The sequence below is a fragment of the Phascolarctos cinereus genome, unplaced genomic scaffold (genome assembly GCF_003287225.1).
Source record: "Phascolarctos cinereus isolate Bilbo 61053 unplaced genomic scaffold, phaCin_HiC Scaffold_2;HRSCAF=192, whole genome shotgun sequence".
In the NCBI taxonomy this organism is placed as follows: Eukaryota; Metazoa; Chordata; class Mammalia; order Diprotodontia; family Phascolarctidae; genus Phascolarctos; species Phascolarctos cinereus.
Genome location: NW_027555625.1, coordinates 318,369,017 through 318,383,622, shown reverse-complemented (window position 1 = coordinate 318,383,622; position 14,606 = coordinate 318,369,017). Strand labels below are relative to the sequence as shown.

General features: G+C 43.1%; 1 protein-coding gene across 1 annotated transcript in view; it reads right to left on the bottom strand.

Moving 5' to 3' along the window:
- The window catches only part of PPP1R16B (protein phosphatase 1 regulatory subunit 16B), a 151,965-nt gene extending 146,799 nt beyond the window's left edge, over positions 1–5,166 (bottom strand). Inside the window, exon 1 of the mRNA XM_020990809.2 lies at positions 4,977–5,166. The gene's annotated coding sequence lies outside the window, so the exon portion shown is untranslated. The remainder of the gene's footprint in view (positions 1–4,976) is intronic.
- Positions 5,167–14,606: the final 9,440 nt, after the last annotated feature.

The following is a 14,606-nucleotide window of genomic DNA, read 5'->3' as shown; positions in this document are numbered from 1 at the left end:
TGTACAGAGACCAAATAAAAAAATTATCATTCTCCTCAAGGAGCCTACATTTTCTACTGAGGGGAGACTGAAAGCTATAGAATTTACCCAGATTTTAGTAAAGTATTTGGTAGTCACTCATGTTATTTTCATGGAAATATGGAGACATGTGGACTACATAATAATAATAATCAGCTGGGTTCAGAATTAGATGAATTGTCAACTTGGAAAGATGTCACCAGTAAAGTCTCCCAGCAATCTGTTCATCACTCCCTTACTATCTCAACCCACTTGGGATACAAAGATGAAACTGATCTCTCATTCCATCATAAAAGCGCTTCAGGTAGATGGGAGGGAGTGGGAGCAGGGGGATAAGGATGAAAACCTGGGATTATAATAATGTGACAACATTTTTATCAGTGTCTTGGATGGAGGGAGGGATAGATTCCACACATATAAGATTTTTAGATGACCCCAAACCAGGAGGAATAATTAACATATTAGATGACAGCATCAAGATTTGAAAATATCTTGAAAGTCTAGAATATCAGGCTGAATTGAATAAAATGTAGCAACATTAATATGGCTAAAGTCTTACTTAGGTATAAAAATTAATTTTACAACTATAATGTAAGGCAGAGGCATCAAACTGGAATCTTCCCCATGCCACTTTCAAGTGTCATCCCACCCCAACCCCCCCCACGGATTAAAATGTAATTAGTAATTGGGAAATATTTAGCAAAATAAATAAAAATGCAATACAACATAGATAATTTTAATTTGTGGCTTTCTATCTCAATATGTGACTGGCATTTGAGTGCGACACCACTAACGTAAGGAAGGCATGGCTATACAAACTCAATTTGAGCCAACAGGGTGACATGGTGCCCAAGAAAGTAAATGTATTCTTATGCTGCATTAAAAGACGCATAGTGCCCAGGATTAGAAAAGTGAGAGTCCTGTGGCACTCTGCCCCAGCCAAACTCCATCTGGAGTAATGTCCTCAGTTAGGGAAGTCAGGAATAAACTAGATGGTCCAGGAGACAACAACAGAGTTGGTGAAGAGCCTAGAGTTCATGCCATAAGAAATTAGGTTGAATGAATTGGGAAAAGTATAGTATGGTGAAGATGCTTAGGGGTAACATGATATATGTGGTCAAGAATTTGAAGCATACCTCTATGGAGGATTAGATTTCTTTTTGGCCCTAACATGTAGAACTGAAATCAAAGATTGGAGAAGGGGGGAGTTGGCAATGAAGTAAATTAAGTGTTTAATGGGAGAAAAAGTACCCAATAATTAGAAATGTCTAAAAATAATGCCCCATAAAATAGTGAGTTCCTCCCTGGAAGTCATCAAAAAGGAGATGAATGACTTTTGTCAGGTATGATGTCGAGGGGTTTGTTGTTCTGGTATGGGTCGGAAGTTTCCTTCCAGCTTTAAGAGTGAATTTATGATTCTATCTCTATCAGGAAGAAGTAGGTTGAGGAAAGTTTGAAATCTTCTTGAAAGCAAGGAACTTTGAGGTCATTTAGTCTAACCCACTCACTTTACAAGTGAAGAAACAAAGGCCAAAGGATGGAAAATGACAGATAGTAAGTAACTGAACTGGGATTTGAATTCTGTTAAGAGGCACTGTGGTACAGTGGAAAGAGTGCTGGATTTGGAGTCAAGAAGAGATAGGTTCAGTCCTGGGTCTGCCACTTACTAGACGGCAGGTCATTCTTTCTTCTCCCTTCAGGTTCTTCATTGTGTGATGAGAGGTTTGTACTAAATGACCCTTCCAGGTCTAAGTCTATGGACCTATGACTAGAAATCCCATGGTTTTTCACTACACTAAGAGGCTTGTCTTACTCACCTTTGAATTCTCCATAGTACTCAGTTCAGAGCCTTGAATGTAGTGTGAACTATGTCCAAAAAGTTATTAAACTTCATTTACTCTTTGATCCAGAGACACCACTATTAGAGATCAAAGAAAGATGAAAAGGAGCCAGATGTACAAAAATATCTACAGCAGTTCTTTTCTTGTCAGGGCAGAGAACTGGAAACAAAGGGAAACGATGCCATTCCTATCAGTTGGGAAAATGGCTGAAAAAATGTGATATAAAAATATGATGGAATATTACTGTGCAGTAAGAAATGATGAAAGGGATACTTTCAAAGAAACCTGGGAAGATTTATATTAACATCTGATGCGAAGTGAAGTCAACAGAACCAGGAAAACAATATACACAACAATAACATTGTATGGGGGGGTGGACTTTGAAAGATTTAAGAACTCTGATCTATGCAATGACCAACCATGATTCCCAGGGACTAAAAATGAAGAATACTACTCACTGGCTGACAGAAAGGTGGGGGTCTCAAAATGTAAAATGAGATATAAATTTTTGGCCATGACCCATGTGGGAATTTTTTTTTTTGCTTGACTATGCATATTTATTATAAAGCGTTTTTTTCCCTTCTTTCTCAATGTGAATTGAAAAAAATTTTGTTTTAATAGACACTCAGTTTTGAATGAAGGGAGGAATAAAGGGGTTTCCAATCAAGTTCTTGAGGGATAAAGGAGGGCAGGGCAGAGTCAGAAACAGTTTGATTAAGGTGGTTTGGAAAAATGGATGCAGAATGTGGTGGCAAGGTTTGAGAATGGGAAGAGCAAACCCAAACTATCAAATAGCAAGATCAGATGGAGGTTAGGGGCTATTGAATTGGCAGGTATAGTGAAAAGTCTTAGATTTTGGATCAAATATCAAAGACTTTGAGCTGGAAGAGACCTCAGATGTCACATCAAATCCAATGCCTTCATTTTACAGATAAGGAAATTGAGCATTTTGGCTGCATTGGGGATTGACAGTAGGAGATGGCAGCCAGAAGAGGACAGCAGAAAGGATTCAGTGATATACTATCTTCAGACAGCTAACTATATCCTACTATAGTTATACAGGCAGCTGCCAAGCTGGGTCATCTCCAGCAAGTTCTTCTCCAGAATAGAAATTATATTTTATGGAATTGGAGAAATATTATATCAAGATGTCCCCAGTCTCTCTAAACCCCGCCCCCCTCATTGTGGTCCTACAGAGGGAAACAATAACAAACTAAAAAGAATCCTTGAGAAAAGCAGCAGTCTCTAGCTTTCCCTTGAGCCCTACAGGACAATCAGCAGTGTAGGATAAGGGTATTTAACCAAAGCCCTCCCCCAGAGAGGACTTGGGCAGAAGAGGAGAGCCTGATATTAGGCATGGCCACAGAGCCAGATTCACAAGGGCACCTGGTGCAGCCCTGCTCCAGTGCAGCTGGATGGATGCACAGTTAGGAAGGGGAGAGAACAGGGGTGTCATTATTTCAGATGTAATCACATGGTACTGCTCCCATTAAGCCTTCTCTTTATGTTTTTTAAACCTTTTTTTTTTTTATAAAACATTCATCTCTCTTTGCCGGAGGTCACAAACATTTGGGGCATTCAGAGCTGGGTACTGTGCAGGATTTGGGGGGGGACAGTTTGTAAGAATTCAATTAGCAGCTATCTGTTAACATACATTAAGTTACATTCTGATAAAGCTGAGGAGTAAAGCAGCTATGCCCACCCCAAACCAGGGGAATGACAGCCCAAGTGGACTATAAAGAGACCTTGCTATTATGCTCTGGCCACTTAGAAAAGCCCTTTCACCAGAAAAGCAACTTGGCAAATTGGAACTCGAAGCCAACACAACAGAGAACAGGAGAGGGATGCATACATTAGGATGTCCCAAGTCCCAGGTTCTGATATGGGGTCTAAGGCTGACCTTGGCTCTGTGGGTGACCTTGGGAAAATCCCTTTAACCTGACTTCTGGGGAAAGGAGATGCAAATATTTCTTTAGGTCCAAGGCTTCACGAAAGCTTACTTTGGGTCCTGACTGTGAGTGTCCATGAATGTTCTTAACTCCTAGGGAGATGGTCTATCTGGAGTTTGTCAAAGGGGAAGCTGAGGCACCTGCAGGCTCAGACCTGCTGCGATGGGCTGTGGAAAGGGTTTGTTATCTCTTCTCCCACCTTTACCACTGCCCTATACAGAGAGATTTCTGTGAAGCGCAGTTACCAAGCAACATTTCAGATCCAAAGTGGGTTTAAAAAGCTGTGGTTTTTAAAGCTTACCCCCCCCCCCAATATACTGAAGATTCAACTTCTGAGAGCGCCTGGACTCACCTAGAAAAAAAAAGTCTGTAGATTGGTCTGGTCGACAGCCCGTGTGAGTGCAACTAGGCTGAGTTATTTCACTGGTCACACATCGGGTGGGCGAGTGGGCAGGTGCGGGGATGCTCAGGCAAAGGAGCTGCCTCCCCCGACCCGGAGAGGGCGTACTCAGCACAGCTCCCTCCGGTTCCGTAATCTGCCACCGGTCGGAGAAAAGCTGGCCCCCTTGAAACAGCCCCAGCCACAGACCCGAGAGGTGTCTACGGAAGCGAACCGGGGACAGGACCCGCGGCCCGGCGTTGGCTGCCTTCTCCTCCTCTCCCCACAGACTTGGGGCCCCCAGATCCACCACGATCTGGGGTTGGTTCTCGGCAGGCTGGCGACACACACCTGACTCGGCTCCCCGGATTGCAGGGAAGGAGAAAGGTGGACCCTTGAATTCCCGGACCCCAGGCCACACTACACCCCCAGCTCCTAGCCCCTAGTACCTCGATACTCAAAAACCTGGCACCCCAGGACTTGAGCACCCTGACCCTGGGTCCCAAGAAACCTAGTAGCCCTGGCTTCCAACCTCCAGTTAGCCCAGGAGCGCCAAGCCCCAGACCCCAGGTACTTCCCGTGGCCGAGTCCCCGATCCCCTGCTATTTCGGTCTCGGCCTCTGGTGTCCCCAACCCCAGCCCCAAGCTCCAGCCTCCAAACCCTGTCATTTATTATTCCAGCCTCCCGAACCCCTGGTACTGGGCCGGCCCCGCAAAACCATCCGAGGGTGCCCAGAAAGCTTGAGACAGGCCAGAGGAAGGGAGAAAAGGGCGCCTCCGGTAACTCACCCGCGTTCAGGAGCCCAGATCTGGGCGGCAGCTGCTGCAGCCGGTCCAGGCTCCGTCCGGCCCCCGGCGCGGCCCCTTGGCCCTCCGTGCCTGTGGGTCCGTATTCCCACCGCGGCGGTGGCGGTGGCTGCTACTGCTGCCGCCCTCAGAAGCCGGCTCGGGAGACTGAGCTTCTGCTCCCGCCTCCTCGGCTCCTCCTCCAAGGCGGGTCCTGGGGAGGAGGCTGGGGGAGTGGGGCCGCAGTGTCTCGGGGGAAGGGCTGGGACCCGGCCTGGAGGAGTGGGCTGGGATGAGAAGGGGACTGAAGAAAAGGGGCTAGAACGGGGAAGCGCTGGCAGTGAGAGAGGGGCCTAGGATGCGAGGGGATATGAGGTTAGGTGTGGGGGTCGCGGAAAAACAAGTGCTAGGAGGGAGGGAGCTGTCACAGGAGGGGAGCGAATTTTTTTAAGGGCCCGGAAGGTTTTTAACAGCTGAGGAAATAGGAAAGAAACCCGTTTCCATTTGCACAAAATAGCGGCCTGGTAAGAAAGAGAGAGGGGTTTGAGGTGGGGGATAGGAGGAGGAAAGGGAAGAGAGAGACATTTCAGGGCACGTGCCCATTTGCTAGGTGAGGAAACTGAAACCCAGAGAGGGGAATTTCTGACTGATCACCTCGAAATTTAGTGGCAGTCGGGATTAGAACTCAGTTCTCCTGAATCCCAACCCAAGGCTCTTTCCATCAGCACCACACCTCCCCCTACCCCTCCCTCAAACGCATGTGGGAAGATTTTCTGTGAGACGTAGTATGAAGCCCAGAGGCACTAGACAAGGACCTTGTACAATGAGAATTGAATGAGGACTTCCCCTAAAACCTCCCAAGGTGGAAACCTCCCTAAAACCGCCCCTCCTCCCCACCTCCAAGAATGTTCTAATATAGAGCAACCTTGGCCAGTGCCAAGCCAGCCTCTAAGGCTAAGACAGAAAGGAAGCACAGGTACTGAGTGAGGCGGCTTACTGACTAATCTCATATCATTTTGAAAAGAAGGAAAAGCCTAAAGAGAAAGGCATTACTATCTGCCTCCATCTTATTAGATTCAGCGTTTCAAAACAATCTAGTTTTCTGGATCTTCGCCCTAAAAACAAAACAAAACAAAAATTCCAGCCATTCTGTCACAAAGTTTCAGCTTTGGGAAGGATCTCAGGGAGCATCCCATACATAAGTAAGAATATCCACAACATCCAGCTTCCCCTTAAAGACATCCAGTGAGAAAACACTCAGCGTCTAGAGGCACCCCACCCCCACCCCCATCCTGTGACCAAGCAGAGTATTTATCTATCTTTCTCATTATTGGGTCCTCTCTTGCCTGGCCACCTGACCTTCCCCTAAGGTGGATTTTAGGGTTGAATGATAGTAGTTAGTAGAAGAATATTAGTAAATAAAAAATATATCAAAATAATTTCCTAGAATCAGATCCAATGTGTACCAAAGCCCAGGAACAATAAGCCTGTTCTCTGAAAACTACCTTATTTCCTGCATCTTCAGAAATCCCAGGCTGCAGTGGCCCTAGAATGGTCAGTTATATGGGAACTATCTGGACCTGGATTCAAATTCAGCCTGTGCTATTTAATATTGCTGTAATTCTGAGTAAGCCAAATCACTTCCCTGGCTTGTAATTTCCACCTCTGTAAGGTTCATCTTTGAAGACTATTTGCCTTTATTTCAGGCCAGTGAAATTCTTATTAAGCCATCAAGACGGTCACCTCTAGAATGACCCTTAGGCTTCAGATGGCATTTTTCTTTTAAACCCAGATGAGTGAATTGTTTATAGTGATTTCCTGTTTGCCAAGAAAATAATTTGTTTGATGAGTAGAGAAAGGATGTGCATGCATGTGGGCTTCCTCTTCTTGCCAACCTCAAAGAGCGTCTGAAAGTTCCTGTAACTCAGAGGTAGTACAAAAATTCCTGAGTTGCCTCACTTCTTTAATAATCCAGCAGTTAATCGCATGGTTTTTGTCACTGCAATTAGACAGTAGAACAGGTGGTGAAGACCTAAAGTAATTTTTTCTTAATAACCCAAGAGGCCCATTATTCTCTGGGTTTCTGTGAAGACCACTGGGCTGGGAGAGGCCAATCTTTTATATTTAGATACAGTGCGTTGTTGCTCAGGTCTCCTTTCAGAATCTCTCACCATACATTACATCACCACTCATTTAAACCCTTCAAAGTATCTTTTAATTAATTATAAAATGATTCTTGAAATCTTTGTTAGTAACAACCTCATGAGTTTTACATAACCAACCAGTTGTAGCACTTGCCTGGTGCCCCTTATCAACTTAATCTGCAGAATCATCAGATATACTTGCTGAAGAAACTCTCAGAATAGAGGATGTCACAGCTGGAAGGGCCCTTAGCACACGTAATGTCCTTGTGGTTCATCTACATCAATCCCCTCCCTGTACAGATGAAGAAAGTAAGGCTTAGATAAGTGAAATAACTTGTCTATGATGGTCTCCTGATTTCCAGTACATTTCTCTTTCCATCAAACCATAGTGCTTCCCACAATCAGCAGGTGAAATGGAACTTATCTAGTCTAATCTCCCACCCAATATAGACACCCCCTCTGCAGAATCCCTGACTGGTAGCTACCCAGCCTCTACCTAAACACCTCTTTGGACAGAAAGCTCTCTACTTTATGCAGCAATTGGTCTCATTTTTGGACAGGTCTCTTCTGGACACAATTAGCTTGTTAAAGGATCACAGACTTGTTGGGAGAGGTTTTAGAGGGCATAATAACTCACATCTATGTAACGATTTAAGGTGTACAAAGCAATTTCCCTAAAACAACTTCATGAGGTAGGTAGTGTATCATTCCCTTCATTTTTAAAGAGGAGGAAACTGAGGCCCAGAGGTTGTTACTTTACCCAAGAGCACACAAAGGAACCAGTGACATTTGGGTTTTTCATCACACTGATGAAGAAGTACAGTTCCTAGTCGTGTTCTTTTCAAAACATTCTGGTGCCCTACTTAAAGTTCAACAACCAGAAATGAGCACACACACCAGATGTGGTCAGACCAGCACAAAGCACAGGTTGGACTATGGCTTCTAGCCTTCCAAACACTCTACTTATATTAAGAAAGCCTAGGATAGTGTTAGACAGATTACTGTTTGCCTCATAATAAGTTTCAAGTCAATTAAAACCTTAGGTCTTCTTCAAGTGTACTTTTACTATATGGGTTCTCCCCAATGTTATGCTTGTGCAATTTGTTTTTTTAGCCTAGATGCAGAACTTGACATTACCTCTGGTAAATTTAAACAAGGTTCTAACCTGTTGAGAGTTTTAAAAAAAATCTTTATTCTGTCATCTGCTGTATCAGCTGGCCCTTCCATTGGCAGATTTAATAAACAGGTCTCTCTTTATCCAAGTCACTGAGGAGTGTTTGGAACAGACAAAAGCCAGGGACAGGTCCTCATAATATACTACTAGAGAATCCTCCCAGCATCAAATGATTGGGTTAACCAACGATCTTAGGGTACACTTTCATTCAATCATCTGCATCTTTACCTACCAACACTGTCATTCAATCTATACTTTATTATCTTATCCACATGAATATCACAAGAGACTCTGCTATAATCCAAAGTATAGCATGTTCATGGCATTTTATGATCTATTAACTTCACATTCCTTCCTCATATATTTGTTATGATCAAAGTGTTGATAAACCTTAAAGGGATATATAAATAGGAATTATTGTAACCATTATTATTTGAAAGGGAAAAACATGCATGAGCAATTATTATTATTATCTGAAGGAAAAAAATGTGAGTCTTGAAAGTAGATCTGAAACTAGGATATGGGTTCATGGGAAGAAAGAACAAGTAGACAGAAGAGCAATGTGGTATATATAGTGGAAAAAGCACTGGACTTGGAGGCAAAAGATCTAGGTCTGAATACCCATTCTGTTACTTAGCTCAGGCAAGTTCATTAGTTTCTCTGGGGCTCAGTCTACATTTGTAAAATTAGAGGCTTAGTCTGGACTTCTACAGTCTCTTTCAGCTCTAGGTTCTGTGAAATCTAATCCCTAGGGAGGGGTAGAAAGAGGAGGGAGAGAAATTGTGGACAGAGTCTCCCATTATAGGAGAAAAAATCTGGGGTCCATTTAGCAGAGTTGAGGGTACTAAGGTCCCAGAAAGGTAAACAATACCTGCTGTCACTCTTACATGATCTATTCCATTTGTGAACTAAAAATAGCCTTACTAGTGTCCAGAGAGAGGGAAAGGGAAAGATGTTTCTGAAAGTCAGAAAAAAGAGGAAAAGAAGGGAACAAAGAGGATATGTTTAAGAATCCTTTTAAAGAGAGCAAGACAATAGGAAGGTAGAGTTAATCCAGGTGTTAAGTGGGTGAACTGCCCAACTCAGAGGGAATGTGGCATAGTAGCTAGAACACCGGGTTTGAAGGAAGAATGAAAAAGCTTTTAATAAGCACTGTGTGCCAAGCACATAAGTGCTGGGGATACAAACAAAAAGTGGAGGCAGTCGGTTCTCTTGCATTCTAATAGAGGGACACCACATATAGAGAGGATTTAAAAGCCAAAGGGGGGGGGAATTTTGATTAGGAAAAGTTTGTTGTCTATCAACCCCAAGAGCATTCCCCTTCTTTCCTGAATGAATCCAGTGCCTGCTTCATAGTCTTTCTCTCTTCCCCAGCTCTGACCCTTATACTAGGAGACTTTAACATACATTTTGATACTCTCTCAAACACTCTAATCTCCTAAATCTTCAATTTACTCATTTTCCATGACCTACTCCTCCACCCTTCCACAGATACAAAAAGAAATGGCTATATCTTTGGTCTTATCATTACCCACAAATGCACCACTTCCATGTTCATGAACACAGAAATTCTCTTATCTGATCGCAATCTGCTGTCAGTCATCCTACTCTCCTTTCTGTCATCCTCACTATGACCTCTAATCCCAAGACCCCTCAGTTTTTTCCCAGGCCGTCAAACCAGCCCTGGTTACACTCTCTTCTTTTGCCCATCTTCACTCCTCGGTGAACCAGTTCAACTTTATACTGTCCTCTTGAGTCCCTTGCTCTCTTATTCAATCATCAACCTTGCCCTGCCTTGGTTTACTCATTCCATCTGCTGTCTTTACTCCTACTCATGTGTTGCTGAAGGAACCTGGAGAAAATCACAAAACTATGTTTACTAGATCCACAACAAATTTATGTTACACAATTTCAACTGGGCCCTCACCATGACAAGGCAATTCTTTTACATCCCCTTAATTCAGGGGCGGGGAACCACTTGTGGTCTTCTGGGTCCTCAAGTGCCACCCTTGGACTAAATCCAAACCACTTGCTTTAATTGACTTACCATTCCACTCACCATAGTGATTTTTTTCAAATCTCCCATAGATCCCTCTCCTACCTTCTGAGCTGAGAATCTTGTCTCAAATTTCATTGAAAAAATTAAGGCCCTTCATCAATAGTTCCCTCCTCTCCTTTTCTCTTCACCTCAACACTTCAATGCCTTGTGCCCTCCTTCATTCATCTCACATGAAGACATGGCCCCTCCTGCTAAGGTAAATTCCTCTCTACATGCATACACGATCCCATTCCATCCCCATCTTCTCCAGCAGATTGCCCTATCATCCCTACTCTCTCACTAATCTTCACTTTCTCCTTGTCTTCTGGCTGCTTCCCTATTGTATACAAACATGCCTGTGTTTCCGCTATACTCAAAAAACCCACACTTGATCCACCCATCTCTGCTTTCATTTCAGATCTCTCTTCCTTTTCATGACTAAACTACTTACAATCCATGCCTCCACTCTTTTTCTCTCACTTTACTCTTAATTCTCTACAATCTGTCTTCTGACCTCATCATTCAACAAAACTACTCTCTCCAAAGTTATTGATGTTCTCTTAGTGGTTAAATCTAATGATCTTTTCTCAGTATTCATCCTTAAGTGGGGGAACTGCCCAACTCAGAGGGAATGTGGCATAGTAGCTAGGACACTGGGTTTGAAGGAAGAATGAAAAAGCTTTTAATAAGCACTGTGTGCCAAGCACACATCTGACACTTGATCACACTCTTTTATGTTCTCTCATCTCTGGATTGTGCTAATGCTACTCTGCAACAGTTCCTCTATATATGTGACCAATCCTTCTTAGTCTCCTTTGTTGAATCTTCCTCTAGGTCCCACCCGATAACAGTGGTGTCTCCCAGGGCTCTGTCCTGGGTCCTCTTCTCTTCTCCCAGTCTATACTATTTCACTTGGTGATCTCTTCAGATCCTGTAATTTCAATGATCATCTCTATGCTGATGATTCCCAGATCTACTTATCCAGCTCTAACCTCTCTGCTCGCCTCCAGGCTCACATCTCCAATTGCCTATTAGACATCTCAGAGTGGATGTCTCAGCCATCTTTAATTCAATATGTCTAAAATTGAACTCATCTTTCCCCCCAAATCTTCCCCTCTTCCTAACTTCTCTATTACTGTTGAGGGCACCATCATCCTCCCAGTCACTTAGTCTTACAACCCTCTACTCTTCCTCCTCTCCACCCCCTACCCCTGCCCAAATCCAGTTTGTTGCCTGGGCCTGTCAATTTTACCTCTGGACCATCTTTCATATTCATTCCCTGTTCTCCCCATGCCTCAAGCCCATACTACTGCAATCACCTGCTGGTTAGTCTCCCTGACTCAGCCTCTCCCTACTTCAGCCCACCCCCACTAAACTGCCAAATTGATTTGACTACTCAATCCCTTATTCAATAAACTCCAGTGGCTCCCTGTCATGTCCAGGATAATATAAAAACGCTTGGCTTCTTTTATTTTTTTTAATTTTTATTTCTGTTTGTTTTTGTTAGGCAATGGGGTTATGTGACTTGTCCAGGGTCACACAGCTAGTAAGTGTCAAGTGTTTGGTCTGAGGCCACATTCGAACTCAGGTCCTCCTGACTCCAGGGCCAGTGCTCTATCTACTGTATCATCTAGCTGTCCTGTTTGTTTTTTTAAAGCTCTTCATAACCTGGCCCTCCTCAACCTTTTCACTCTTCTTACATTTCACCTCCACGTATTCTGTGATCCAGTGGCATTGGCCTCCTTGCTGATCTTCACACAAAACCCTCCATCTTCCAGCTTTGGGCATTTTCACCAGATGTCTCCTACATCCAGAATTTTCTCCCTCCTCATCTCTGCCTCCTGGCTTCCCTGATTTCCTTTGAAATTTCCTTCTAAAAATCCCTTCTGCGAGATTTTTTTTCCAAGCCCCCTTTATGCTATTACCTTCCCTTTGTTATGTCCAATTTATACTGTATGTATCATTTGTACATAGCTGCTTGCATGTCATCTCCTCAATTAAAACGTGAGCTCCTTCAGAACATGGACTATCTTTTGCCTTTCTTTGAATGAAGTACTTAGTACAGCACCTGATAACATCCCAGGAGCTTAATAAATGTTTGCTGACTGACAGGGATGGTAAATAAGGGCCATAAAGGAGTCGATTGACGTAATCTTTTCAGTCGCAGCAGAAATATTGATTTATGATTCTAGAACTGGAAAGGGAGATTGGGCATGGAAGTAAAATGAAGCACTGGAGGGAGGAGGGAGCTATAGACCTATCCAATCATGTGAAGCATTCACCATTCAGAAGAATGGACCACAGAGTTCTGAAGCCGAAAGAGTTAAGCCCTAGAGACCTGGTCTCTATCTTATGGTCTTGGTCTTACAGTTTTATGGCCAGATGACATGAGTTCAAGACATTATGGTTCTCCAACCTGTTCTCATGAGGCTGTGTAACTTTTGGTTATTTGCTTCATCTTTGGATTTTCTCAATTGAAAAGAGCAAAATTTGGAGGTTCAGGCCTAAGGAACTAGTTATGTCCAGCTCAAAACACCATGACCCGAGGAACAGTTAAGTAGACTGAAGAGAATGTTTTCACACTAGCTATTGTGGGCAACTATTCTTCCCTTGATTCAAGGGTTCTTAATCTGGGGTCTGTGAACTTGTTTTATTTTGATAATTATATGTAATATAGTTTCTTTTGTAATTTTATATCCTTTAGTTTACACATTTAAAAACAGTATTCTGAGAAGAGATTGCCAAAGGGGTACATGATAAAAAATGAGCAGCTAGGTGGAGCAGTGGATACAACGCCAGCCTGGAGTCAGGAAGGAAGACTCATTTTCCTGAGTCCAAATCTGTCCTCAGACACTTACAAGCTGTATGACCCTGGGTAAGTCACTTAATCCTGTTTGCTTCAGTTTCCTCATCTGTAAAATGAGCTGGCAAAGGAAATGGGGAACCACTCCAATATCTTTGCCAGGAAAACCCCAAATGGGGTCATGAAGAGTCAGACACAACTGAAAAAAAATGACGCAAAAAATGGTTATAACCCCTGCCTTAATAAAAGGAGTAAAGGGAAAAGATTTACACAAAAACAAAGGGAAAAAAATATAGTAACATGAGGCACCATGCATATGGCCCATTTACAGAGGCCAGGAAATATTCTTCCATTTACAACCTATGACCCTATTTGAGGAGCCCTACCCAATAAGTCTCCTTTATGACCCAACCTCTCCCTCCCAATTCAATTCAAAATTCATTAAGAACCCCTAATGTATGCAGGGTCTTTTGATAGCTTCTCAGGTCACACATTTTAGATAAAATATGGTTCTGATACCCACGGAACTGACAGCCTTGCTGTAGAATAGAAAGTGACTTTCAGAATCATCAGATCTAAATCCCTCACTTTACAGAAAAAACAAGCCCAGAGAAAGGAATAAGTGCTTGCACTTGTATCCACTAAATATTAAACAAAAACAAAACAAAACAAACAAACAAAAGGAAGGTGTCCAGCATGATGGTTGGATCTCCCATGAAGGATTTATGGAGCAACAGACAAGAATCTGACATATGCCAGTGGAGGGCGAATCCACACCGGTAAGGATATTCACTCCAATGGATCTATGTTCTCCCTAGTAGATTGCAAGCTGTTTGGGAATAAAGGCTTTGCTGTCTTTCATCTTTCAACCTGTAGCACTGAGTTTTGGGCTTGGTACACAGTAAGCACTTAACAAATATTCATTTATTTGGACTCAGTTTTCAGTTAGGAAAAAAAACCAACAATAAACAGTCATTAGAATTGGCAAGGGTGAGTGAATCAACTCCAGTGGCCCTCTAGGCCTTCCCTTGCATGTTTTTGGCATGTAAACTCACAATCTGGTTCCACCCTACCTTTCTGGGCTTAAAATGCCCACCTTTTCACATATTCTATGGTCCAGTCAAACCAGCCTTGCTGTTCTTCATATACAACATTCCAGGCACCATCTCTAGGCCTCTGCACAGGCTGTCTCCATGTTAGAATACACTCCCTCCTTGCCCCCAGCCTGGCTTTCTTCAAAGCTCAGCTCAAGCACTAGCCCCTACATGGGGCCTTTTCTGATGCCCCCAGCTGCTAGTGCCTCTCCCACAAATAACCTTGTATTGATTTTGTATATGTTTTATATAGAATTAATTATGTACATACTGTCTCTCCTGATAGAATGTAAGGTCCATGAGAACAGGGATTGTTTTACTTTTGTCTTTGTATTCATGGCCCTGGACACCCTAAACACTCAAATAAATACTTGATTAGT